The 12852-nt window shown below is 37.7% G+C and overlaps 1 protein-coding gene and 1 pseudogene across 1 annotated transcript in view; both read left to right on the top strand.

The window, feature by feature from the left end:
- Window positions 1-12852, top strand: part of map3k1 (mitogen-activated protein kinase kinase kinase 1, E3 ubiquitin protein ligase) — an 84214-nt gene that overhangs the window by 862 nt on the left and 70500 nt on the right. The gene's annotated exons all lie outside the window — the stretch shown is intronic.
- On the top strand, window positions 8474-8628 carry LOC132405094 (U1 spliceosomal RNA; annotated as a pseudogene).

Here is a 12852-nt window from a genome sequence, read left to right as displayed (position 1 = left end):
TTTTTATGTGCGCAGGACTGATTTTATTTTGTCTCTGCGTGTCCGTATCGTGTTTTTTTTTTCGCCCGAAAGTGCTTAGCAAGCCTAGTTTCCTGTCCAGATTTTGAATGTGTTGTCGGTTGTTGCATTGTCATATGATCCTCTTTGATCAGTCGAGCAATCTTCCTCCCTTCAGTGTGTGTGTGGCTCCGCGCTTGAGTTCCGTTCACTTGATAAGTTAGCGAACGTGGTGCTGAAGTTGTAAAGGTTTACTGCCGCTTTCTCATGGATGCAAACAAGACTTGGTAGCATTGCATTGTACAACTACGGGCCGCTGTGGATGGTTAACGGACAAATTAATAATTTACAATTTAAGATAATTTTTCTTATAATGTTCATTAACACTTTCTCTAACACGCCTGCTTTAGTTTCATACCACATATCTTCAACGTAGTAAATTGCTTGTAGCACGTGAACAGAGGCACGCGTTTATATTCCCCCTGGTATGTTGCCTTTCAGACACTAGGCGTCTTAACATTTGTACCTACGTGCGGAACTGTGCAGTGTGTGTGTGCGTGTATATCTTTGATGCTTGCGGTATCGTGCATTTGATATAGAGCATTAAAACAGCGATTCTAATGCAAAAGGGATAATATAAAGAGACGTCTTATCTACATTACAGCATTACTGGCAAACGTAATTGGCTAAACAATAGAAACATTCTGATAGAAATGTAAAATGCATTGTATAAATGTCTTCAATTTAAATAATTGTTCATTGCCAGCTTTTTATTGATTGGAATTCTAAAACCTCTTGCCGTTAGTAGTGAAATGTATTAACTAGTAAAGTGATATCAGATTAATATCTATGTTCTTTAAATCAATATTTTACGCTGACTTCCAAACATGTTTCAGATTTAGCAAGGCACTTCAATCTTAAATACTATTGAATGGTTCCCCAGTGCAATAGGCTCTTTACCATATTGTTATGATCTTGCACCGTATTATATCCCTGCATTGCAGTTCCTCTGTAACACTTTATTCTGCATTCTGTTATAACCATATAACAGTTATTATTAACTGTTATTATTTTACCTTTTACTACCTTAATGCACCGTACACTGAATTTTGATCTGTATGAACAGTACGGGTCAACTTTTTCACTGTATCTCAGTACACAAACCAATTTAAATTGTAGTCCTAATTTCTGTCTATTGATGAGCACAGCCTTTGACAAGGTCTCACATGATAGCTGTCTAGAAGTTTAGATTCCGTGGAATCCAGGAAAAGCTGGTTAGGTGAATTCAAAACTGGCTCAGATCAGTGGGTGGTGGTTGAAGGTCCTTTCTTGGAAAGGAGGCCAGTGACAAGTGGTGTGCTGTAGGGGTTGGTCTTGGCACCCTTGTTATTCTTTACTTTTATAAATGGTTCGGATGCAGGTCTATAGGGATTCATCAGTAAGTTTGTGGATGACACAAAATTAGCAAGTGCTATATTAGGAAAATATAGCACTTGGGTAGAGTAGAAGTGTGGATTAAAGGAGGATGTTTTTCATTTGGGGAAGTGGGGTGAGTTGGAAAGTTAAGCCAGTGTAGGACTTGCACTATGACTGTTGGGGTACGATGTACAGGTGCACAGTTCACTGAAAGCAATGTCACAGGTAAGCTAGGTTGAGAGGAAGATGTTCAGCGTGCTGACCTTCATCAGTCAGGACATTGAATAATGGAGTTGTATAAATCATTGATAAGGACACCCTTCAAGTAACTTTTACAAGGATGTTGACAGAATTAGAACACCTGAGTTATAATGAGAGGTTGGCCAGTTTAGGATCTTTGTCCTTGGGAAACAGGTAAAATGAACCTTGTAGAAATCGTATAGATTAGGTGGGTGCTTAACAGTCTTTGCCAGAGGTAGGGGAATCCAAAATGAGTGGGTATAGATTTACAGTGAAAGGGGGAAAGATAGGGGCAGTATTTCAGTCACAGGGTGGTGGGTTTATGGAATGAGCTATCAGAAGAAGTGCTTGAGACAAGTACAATAGTATCATTTAAGAAGCACTTGGATAGTTACATGGATAGGCAGGGTTTAGAGCTGGGATTCCCAGTCTCTTTTATGCTATTGCCAAATACCATAAGCAAGGGGTCTGTGGACCCAACTTGGGAACTCCTGGCTTAGAGGGTTATAGGCTGAATGCAAAGAATTGATACTACCTGGATTAGCATGGGTTCATTAGGGTGACGGGCCTGTATCCCTGCTGTATCATTCTATGACTTAATAATGGGACACTTGTGATGATGAACAATATTTTGGACAGAAGTCAAGTTCTGAGATGGTTAAGGTGGAGGGATCAAGTGGAAGTTTTGTGAAAACAAATTAATCAAAACCAATAAATCTGGAAATGGTTTAGTTTTGCTAAAAGTCCGGTGGTCTCAGGGTTTCTTGCTTTTTAATTTTCTCTGCTGTTCAGAGAGGTCATAGTTGATCTATTTTGGTAAGTACTGCACTTGGTTAGGAGGGGTTTTGAGTATATGGGCAAAACAGGTAAAAGGGATTAGCTTGACGGCACCATGGCCACATAGTGATTTGGGCTTTAGGGCCTGTTTCAATGCTATATGAAATACAAACTACTCTAATATATTGATCCCATGTTCTTTTGATTTACTAAATGTGCAAAATATCCTGAGTCTGCCTCTGCTGATGAGAGCATTTACTACAGTAAAAGAATTTCGTTTCAAGTCTGATGCCTTCTTTTAAGACTGTGACCTTAAGTTTTACACATCTCAGCTTAAGAAAATGTGTCTGCGTTTATCTTGTAAAGTTTGTATGAGAATTTTGAGGTTTTAGTAAGATCGCCTTACATTCTTTTAAACTCTGGAGAATATAGTAATAGGGTAATTCTCATCTCAGGAATCAATGTGTTGAATCTATGGCAACTAATGCTACAAAACAACACCCTTTATCATATCAGCGCATGTGATGATTTTAATACCTCAAAATAGGTTGAGAAGTTGCACCAGATTTACACATGACTTGCATGCCCTATAGTACAATCATTATAAAAGGACTAAAGGTTGATCGTAATGTAGTAAGAATATGTATGACTCAGCATTTAATAATTGTGTACTGCATTCAGTCAATGGGTGAAATCTGAAAAGTTGTTTTACATCAAATTCTTAACTCCAATTTTTGTATGAATGGGAACATTTGGTTTTCAAGATTTGCTAATGGCAAACTGAGTGTTTAATTTTGCTTGTAAATGAGGTAGATTGTTTTTCTCCTTTCAGTGTTTACGTGTAGATATGCAATTCTATTTCTTTCTGTACTTGCTGTTAGGTTTGTTCTAACCCAATTCTTGCTGTTCTTGCCCACAGTTCTATTTCCGAAGCCCCCACCCCCCCCCCCCACCCCGCCCCCAGTAACTAGAAAATGCTTCTTCTGTCTTCACTTTGGATAAGGAATTTATTTTTAGTGATATACTGTCCCTTGACGGCCAGCCCTCTGGCACCTTGTCGTTCTTTATGACTGATTTGTTTATCACTCATATTCCTTGCTTCCTCTCCCAGATTTACTGGAGGAGAGGGTATAGTGGGCTGCTTGAGTCATATTTCTCACTTTTCAATGTGCTAAGTTGTGTCAGGCATTTTGGTGTATTTGACAAACTGCCAAATTTTGGGTAATATAACAATCTAAGTTATTTCTTGAGTATTGTTGGGCTATGTCAGAAACTTGGGTGAAAGTTCATCTGTATTTTGTAGTCAGTTCAGCAGTAGAAATGAATACAATGTATGTAAAAGTGAATAAAGTTTTTTTATTTACATTAGGCGTGTTTTCTGGTGTTTCAACTCTAGTTAGGACCTAATTGTAGTGATTAAGTGCCTTTTACTTGTAAAGTTGATAGTGCCTTCTGTGAACCAACATCACAGATGTCTCTGTCGGAGGACTAATGCTAATCCATTAACAGAATAGTTAAATTATCTGCTGTTGTGATTGTTTGGATGTTTTGCTATTTAACTTCCAGAGATGGCTGTTAACTTCATTCTCTTAACAAGAAACATGGCCATCGAATTCAAACTTTATGCAAGAATCTGAGGACATTCAGTGATTGTGGGCTGAAACAAGTATTTACTTCATAAATTCTCCAATGGTGGATGTTCTTTGTTGATCATAATTTCTCTTGTAGTTGAGTTTTACAAGTAGTTAAACTATAATATATTAAGCTAAGTTATATTTTCATATTTTGAAACACATTTAACTTGGTAGAAATTTGTTTTGTTCCAAATTATTGCAATACTTGCAAATTCTGTTATTGTTTGCCATCTTTAGTATTATACTGGTATTGATATGCAAGTGTAGAGAATTGTCTCATGTTCACAATTTCCTTTGAAGTGTGAAGCAGATTTGAGAAGCTCAATATCCTGTCTCTGTTTTGAAGTTCATCATCAAAATGGCACAACTGTTTTTCACACAAATAAATGTACATTAGCATTTACAAATAAATAGATTTTTCTTTTGTAACAGACTGCTATATACTACTTGTATTGAAAGGTTAGATGGTTTTATTGATGAGCAGCAGCTTATGTTAGGCTTTCATGAAGGGTGTTCTGGTAATAAAAGGATGTAATTTAGTTGACAACTGTTTGAGTGTACAAGTACAAGAGATTCTGCAGATGCCGGAAGTCGAGAACGCATGCAAAATGCTGCAGGAACTCAGCACGTCAAACAGCATCCATGCAGAGGAATAAACAGTTGACGATTTGAGCCAAGATTCTTCATCAGGACAGAAAGGGAAGGGGAAGAAGCCAGAATAAAAAGTGGGGGAGGTAAGAAGTACAACCCAGCAGTTCATAGGTAAAATCAGCTGCGGGGGAGGGGTGGAGGAGTGGGGGGAACGAAGTGAAAGTCTGGGAGGTGATAGGTAGAAAATGCAAAGGAGGAGGAGTGAGGAGAGGGGAGGGACACCAGAGGGAGGTGATGGGAAGGTGAGGAGGAGTAAGAGGGAGCCAGAATAGGAAAAGAGGGAAGGGGGAGGATGGAAAAATTACTGGAAGGTAGAGCAATTGATTTTCATGAGGCCTACTCAAATGGATTATGAGGTGTTGCTCCTCCAACCTGAGAGCCTGTTTGTGGCTCTAGAGGAGGTCATGGACTGGTATATCAGAATGAGAATAGGAGTAGTATTAAAATTGGTGGCCCCTGAGAAATTCCACCTTTTTGTGTCAGAAGGAGCAGAGACGCTCGACAAAGTGGTCCCCCAATTTAAGTTGGCTCTCCTCAATGTAGAGGAAACCCAGATACAGCAGCTGACCCTGACAGATTCGCAGGTGAAGTGCTGCCTCATCTGGAAGGACTGTTTGGGGCCCTGAATGGTGGAGAGTAAGGAAGTGTAGGAGCAGGTGCAGCACTTGTTCCACTTGCAGGTGTAAGAGCCAGAAGGAAGATCAGTGAGAAGGGACAACTGGACAAGGAAGTCGTGTACAGAAATGTATTTTGATGTTGTTAATAGGTTCATGTGTACTTTGATTATAATGGCATTCTGAGTTCTTGCATTAAAAAAAAATGAGCAATTTAAAGTGCTGTTAAAGTTTACCTCAGACTTCTGCATTCCTAGAGTGTAACGAATTGTCTGAAGTGTGGCAGTTTGGATACTAAAATAAATTTGAAATGCAATAATACTTGACACATTATCTGCTTTTCTACACACCGGCTCACCTGTTGTGTTTTTAGTATTTTCTGTTTTTATTTTATAATTACTGCAGCTGTACACTTTTTTAAGTAAATTCCCTTAGTTTTCTTTTCCATATGGTGTCTCCCTTGAAGTAAAGACCAAAGTCCTCTTTGCCTTCCAAAGTAAAATATGGCTGCTAACCTGAAATTGAATAAACATAAAATATTTTCCAACATTCAGCATTCTTTTTCAGTATGAAAAGAAACAAAATTACTGGTTGATGTTATGATCATTCAGCAACATTGCCATCAGTTTTTTTTTTGGTCCTGTTGGAGCTTGGAATTGGGTAGTCAGGCCCTAGAGTCTAGAAGGAATATTACTTTCATTTAGAACCACATTTGTTTTCAGTCCCTGGGCCACTCTTTCTACCTGTCTGCTGCATTCCAGCCTGTTTTCCCCCTTGCTGTACCATTGCTGCTATCTCTCAAATGTTGCACACATTTGCCACCGACAGAGCAATGAAATCAACAAACAATTTTTGTTTTTATTGCGAGTATGTGAAGATTCAACCCCAAATCCTAGAAATGTTTTTTTAAGTCAACTCAGCTTGCTGACACATTTTTTGAAGTCCAATATGAACTAAGCAGCTCTGTTAACTCTCTTCTGCCCTTGAATAGTAGTGCTGCATTTGCATGTTTTCTAAACCTTGTAAACTTTGATAGTCCACGCATCTATTTCTTAGGGTGGAAAATATCAGCTGCAGGAGGTTTATTAGGCCTAATGCCCTTAATTTATCTAAAACCTTTCTAAAGTATACGATCTCACTGGTATCACTCCGCTCTTTTATTTTTGCTACTTTTACAGGTACTAGGCAAGCTGACAAACAGTTCTAGTATATGTCAGGACAGATTTATAATATTTGTTTATCCTCTGCGCTATTTCCTGCTAATTTATTTTAAAAACTTATTTCTGGTGACTCAAAAGGGAATAGTGTGATATCAGGAAGAGCTCTTATCAGATTTTTATCTTGATGGAAACATGGGAGACTGCAGATGTTGGAGTCTGGATCAACACACACGCTAGAGGAACTCTGGAGGATAGGCGAATGACAGGTCTCAGCAGGACAGGAAATAAGTACTTCGACCCAAAACATCAACTGTCCGTTTCCCTGTATTGATGCCGCCTGTCTTGCTGAGTTTCTCCAGCATTTTGTGTGTTGCTTTTTTTAAAATATGAAATTCTGACCTGAAATATTCTACTTCACTTTAACTGAAATTTTTTTCTGTTCAAGATGGTTACACTACATTTGTTAGCTTGAAGGAAGGAAAAGATATTACAAGCTTGTGTAGCTATAAGTGGGAAATGTTTGGATAGCTCCACAGAACTAATCTAATGAAAGCACAAAATAATAAAAGTTGGCTGAAAATTATTTCCAACAGTATAAATAAAGCTATTCGCCCATCCTCCTGAGTTACTCCAGTGTGTGTTGATCTAGACTCCAACATCTTCAGTCTCCAGTGTTTCCATCAAGATAAAAATCTGATAAGAGCTCTTCCTGATATCACAGTATTCCCTGTTGATAGCAGAAATAAGCTTTTAAGATGATCCAGTTTGTTAGTGTATCATTAAAATGGGTTCCTTGTAGTTCATAAGAAAATAGTGTAAAATGGTGCCTGGGTTCCCTTTTTGATATAGCAAAAATGTCAAGTTTATTTAGTTTTAGAGAGTGCTGATTTATGTGAACTTGCCAGAAATGAAATCAATAGATTTGTAATTTGTACATTTTAGTATTTCAACAAAATTCTTCATGGATGCTTTGAGGGTTCATTAATAACCTTTTGCACTAAATGGTGAATTCTGTAAGAGGAAAGGAAACAGGATCATTGCAGAAAGTTCGCTCCTCTACTTTTCGTTTGTGCTGTCATGTTTGAAATTGTGCATCATAAATGCAAGATGGCTACCCAGAGATACTGTGTCTGAAAGGAAAAGTTATATCGAGGTGTATTTAATTGTGGAATAAGAAGTTGTATGTTTTGCTGAATTTTTGATTCTATACTATTTCTCTTTTACCTTGGTTCTAGGAAACTGTTTTCTAGGTCTGCATATGCCAGTTTCAGTATAGGAGCTAAATTTAGTAGTAATAGTACAATGAATTGGTCGTGGTTTACACATTAATATAACTAATACAAAAGCAATGACATCGTACTATGACTAGCACAATAATTACTGTATGCTCATGATTTTCATTTGCCTACATTTTTGAAAGTGTGTAGCCTTGCCTATTCAATGTGCATGTTTTTGTGGGTGTTTTAGAACAAATTTGATTTCTCAACTTATTCTCCTTTTTTATGATTTGAAGACTTTTCATGTAAATAAAATGGGGTGCTGAGGTGAGTGTGAATTGGTATTGGCAGCCATTCTCAGATTTTTGTGGGTTAAGTGTTGTATTGCAAATATTTTCCCAGTGGCCAGTGATAAACACAGACCAGTTATGCAAATGAATCTATCTGGCACTAAGAGAGAGTAGGAATGGTCAGTTCCTGCTTTTGGAAATACCTTGGGCTTGTTCATTGTGGTGGTGTAGGGTGTGGTGTCATCAGGTGGAAGGTACAGGTGCCTCAGAACTTCACTACTAGGTTCAAGAACAGCTGCTACCCTTCAACCATCAGGCCCTTGAGCAAAGGGGGATAGTTACACTCATTCCATTTCTTTTGTTTCTGCAACCGATGGTGTCACTTCAAGGACTCTTTATCCTGTTTATTTATTGCTATTTATTTATATTTGCATTTACTCGGTTTGTTCACTGATCCTGTTTACTGTTACAGTTACTGTTCTTACCTGGCGGGGAATTGTTGGTAATCAGGACGGCCGGGGTTCAGGACGAGGCTATCCCATTGCACTTTGGGTGTGCTGAAGTCTGCAATATCCCCAAATGCTGGATACTCGATTGCATAATTTGTGGTAGTGGGGGACTACATTCTTTTTATAACATGGAGCTTAGAAAAATGAAGGATATGGGTAACCCTAGGTAATTTCTACCGTGAGGACATGTTTGGCACAGCTTTGTGGGCTGAAGGGCCTGTATTGCGCTGTGGGTTTTCTATGTTTCTATAGATTTGCTAAGTATGCCTGCAGAAAAAGAATCTCATTGTTTAATTTGGTACTCTGATAATTTACTTTGAATTTTAAAAGATTTGCCTTGTTAATAGTTCTTAAATAACTCTGTAATTGTAGTTGCCTGAGAGAATGCTATTGGTCTTATCTGCCACAAACAACAGGATAATAAACAATGTTTCAATAACACAGGATGTATGCAAAGAAGGTGACTCATTGTCAGAAATGTTCATCTAATAAACGGCATGTTAACTTTTAACAGCTACTTGAACAGTTCCTGGAACAGCAGCCATTAAAAGTCCAGCCGTAATCAGGCTCTCATCAGAGACTCACTGCATTTAAAGGCCTAAAAGCCACTGTATGGGCTTACTGATTCAGTTGGACTTGTACTTCAGCAAAAATGTGTCTTGTGCCATATACTGTTTGATGGTTCTAATTTTTCAAATAACAGTTCTCAAAGTTATTCATCTGGATCTGCAAAAATTGAAGTAGTGACAGAACCCTGTGATTTCCTGTGCTCAATGAATTAATTAATAGAGCATCTAGATAATTTGTTTTGTATAATTTTAATAAGCTTGCTTCTCATTCTGAAATACAAAGCTCTGAATTTCAGACAAATTTTATTCAATTGCATCTAAAAGGATGCTCCAGTCATTCCAAAGGTCAGGCAGAAATCTATGCTGGATTCTGTCCCGAGGCATGAACCACCTCCCTTCATTGTTGAGAGCACTTTATGTGTCAAGTATTCCGGGTGTGATTTTTTTTTTGACAGAGCCCATCATAATTGCAGTTACACTTCTGTATGCTACTTTAAATATTGCTCTGCCAAATTGTGCTTTGCTGGTTCTATTAAATATTGCAGGATGTTGCTTTTTTAATTAAAATAGCTTTAATTTTTTCAAAGAGTGTGCTGTTTTGATTATTTAAATTGTGCTTCAGGTTTCATAGATGTTGCTAGTCAGAACAATATTTCTACTTGTTTATAGCAAAAATGCAAAGTTTATGTTTGCTAGAAATGTGAAGGTGGTGTGACAGGATATAAAATTATATAGGTCAATTTGCCCTGGGTGTATGAGTCTCTATTCCTGACACTTTGGCACGTTGGTAACTCATTCTGATTTCAAAGATGAGTTCACTTTGGAGTTTGGTTCAGACTGTTTAGTGTGACTGAAGCTGAACAACTGATTATATTGCAATTAAATTATTTTTATAATGTTTAGTTTAATAAACAGTGCAGTTGGGTTAAGTGAGTTTCATAAAATTGTGGAACTTTGATTTTCTTCATTAAGGGAAATGTTCAAATTGTGAGCTTGTCTCCCTGTTATTTGAGTTTTCTTGCACAGGGGAAATCTGTTTCTCTAAATTTTTTTTATAATACTTAAACATTTTACCTTAGCATAACATTAATTTATGAATGCTTCAAAATCAGTGGCTAACTTTGAAAAATGTAACAGTCTGGAAAGTGGTTATGATTAGGAATTTCCTGCCTGAGAAAATAGTTGTGGCAGAGGCCGTGAGTAAATTTTAAGAGTGTATAGTATAACCTTTGATTTGCTATACTCTGTGATAATATGAACCTAGAGTAGGTATAGGTGATGAAATTGATTCCTTTTTAACTGGGATGTACACAATGGATAAAAAGATGAACATGTGTTTATCATATGGTATTGCATATTCTTGATATTTGTTCTTGGGGTGGTATACCTGCAAATATGAAGCTGCAGATCCTATACTCAGAACAAGAACAAAACAAACTTTGGAAGATCTCAGCAGGTCAGTTCAGGCAGCATCTGTGGAAGCAGAGGATGTTGCTTGATGAGTTGCTGTATCAGACAGCTTTAAGCAGAGAATTGGTAATTTTGCATGTGAGTTATCTTCAGAGGGTCAGAGCTGTGTTAATGCTGATCTTTGTGTCCATATTGCCCACAGTTGGTGATACAGTAGTATTAGAGATTTCATGGAAGGTTTAGTCTTAAAATGGGGTTGGTTTGGAAGGCTAGGATTATATTATTCTGAAATGCAAGTCGCTATTTAGTCAGAGCCATTTTCAAAGTTCAAATTTAATTTTAGAGAAATGTATACAATATATATCCTGAAATACTTCGCAAACATCCACGAAAACCGAGAATGAACGACAGTTAAATGTGAGAACCCCAAAGTTGCCCCCACCCTCCACGCGAAATCAGCAGCAAGCAACAATCCCCCCCCCCCCCAGCAAAAAAAAAGTGCATCGGTACCGTCACCAAGCCCAAGTGTGTGCTGAGCAATAGCAAAGACACAGACCAAAGTTACCCCAAAGGCTTCGCATTTCAACCAACATTTGACCAACCACAGGTTCTCTCTCTCTCCCTGGCAAGGGAGAGGGAGGTGTCCCCCATTTTCACAGCATGTGTGACTTTTTAAAAACTTGATTCCATCTGAAATTGCACTTAGAAATTAGATTTTTCAATGTATTATTAAGAGAGAGTTTAATATTTTGATTTTGACAGGATTGTGCAATGGAGATGAGGTTTGAAATATAATTTTTGTGGGTTTGATTTCTCAGGGCAAGTAATACTTCAGTTGAACTTTGCATACAATGTATGCCTTTTCCACTTTTCTGGGCCCTTTTCATTCTGTTCAGTTTGGATCAGTGATATGGTTGCATTCTGTGAAATTTGTCAGCTTTCATGCTGCAGACGGTGACGAGAAGTAGAAAATAAGATATTTGTCATTTCATGATCTTTAGTGCAATTCTGAGGGAATGTACTTTTTGTTGTCTGCTCCCTTATGCGCATAAAATCGTGTAATCCTATTTCATACAATTTTTTTAACTCCAGTGTTGTAGACCTTCTTAGTGATATTGATTCATAGGAAATTTATTTCAATGGAACAGTGACTGCCATTCTTTCTCATGCATATAGTTCAGCCCATCATATCTTCAGACTTTTTTAGCTCCTACCTTCTGCTCTTCCTCTGTAGTGTTGCAAATATTTCTTTCTCATCCCTTTATCCATTGGCCTCACTGCAACATGCCCCCACCGCATCTGCAGGCAGTACATTCCAGGTACCAATCACAGTTGCATAAAAATGTGTTACCCTTGACTCTCGTGTGTGTCATGAGACATTGAAATTAGTCCTTTTCCCTACTGACCATTATGTACTTATTTTACACGAATACTATATTAATGTTGTTAATTGATCTCTCATTCTCATCAGCACCACTAGGTTCCAAACATTAGGAGCAATTTACATTGTCTATTTAACCTAACAACTGGCACACTTTGGGAAGTGAGAAGAAAATTGAACAGCTTAGAAGACCCCATTTAATCTCAGGGAAAATGTACAAACCACATAGCCGAGCCTGAGGTCAGGATAGGGCCAGGTATTTGGGACTGTGAAGCATCTCTACTGGCTGCTCCACTGCCATCCCTTGCTCTTCCCCCTTTATTTTGTATCTGTGACCTCTATTCTTTGCCTTTTCAATGGTGGAAATAAACTGCTGCTGCTCACTATGTTCAGATCACTCATAATTTTAAATATCTCTAAGTCTTCCTTTGGCCTTCAAAAAAAAAAATAGCTTTTTACTTCCAATTGTAGTCATTTATCACAGGTTTTTTTTTTGAGCTGTAGAATCTTTTGCATCTTTTCTATTATGTGTTGACCAGAATTGAGAATGGTACTCCAGTTGAGGTTGGACCAGTTTTTTTTTATATAGAGGTTTGGGATAATTTCTCTTTTACACACTATTGATTTAAAAACCCAAAATCTGTATGCCTTATTATCTTTCTGTATTACACCTCTTAGAATGGTGTCCTTTATTCTGCAATGTCACTCATCAGTCTTCTATAAAGATAAATAACTTCACATTAAACTTCCTCTGCCCATTCTACCACTTTATTTCCTGCTGCAACCTTTCTCAGGTTTTAATGGTAGTAAGGTTTGTGTGATCTGCAAAACCAGAGATTGTAGATTGCATCCCTGAGTGTGGTTTAGTATATAGATGTTAAAAAAGCAATAGACCTGATACAGGTTTTTTGAGAGAGAGATATTTACCTTCCTTCATCTGTGAATTGATCATGATCTTTTTATTTCGGCAACTTTGTATCCATACTA

The sequence above is a fragment of the Hypanus sabinus genome, chromosome 14 (genome assembly GCF_030144855.1).
Source record: "Hypanus sabinus isolate sHypSab1 chromosome 14, sHypSab1.hap1, whole genome shotgun sequence".
NCBI classification, from domain to species: domain Eukaryota; kingdom Metazoa; phylum Chordata; class Chondrichthyes; order Myliobatiformes; family Dasyatidae; genus Hypanus; species Hypanus sabinus.
Note: the sequence above shows the minus strand (reverse complement) of the source record. Positions and strands in the feature narration are given on the sequence as shown.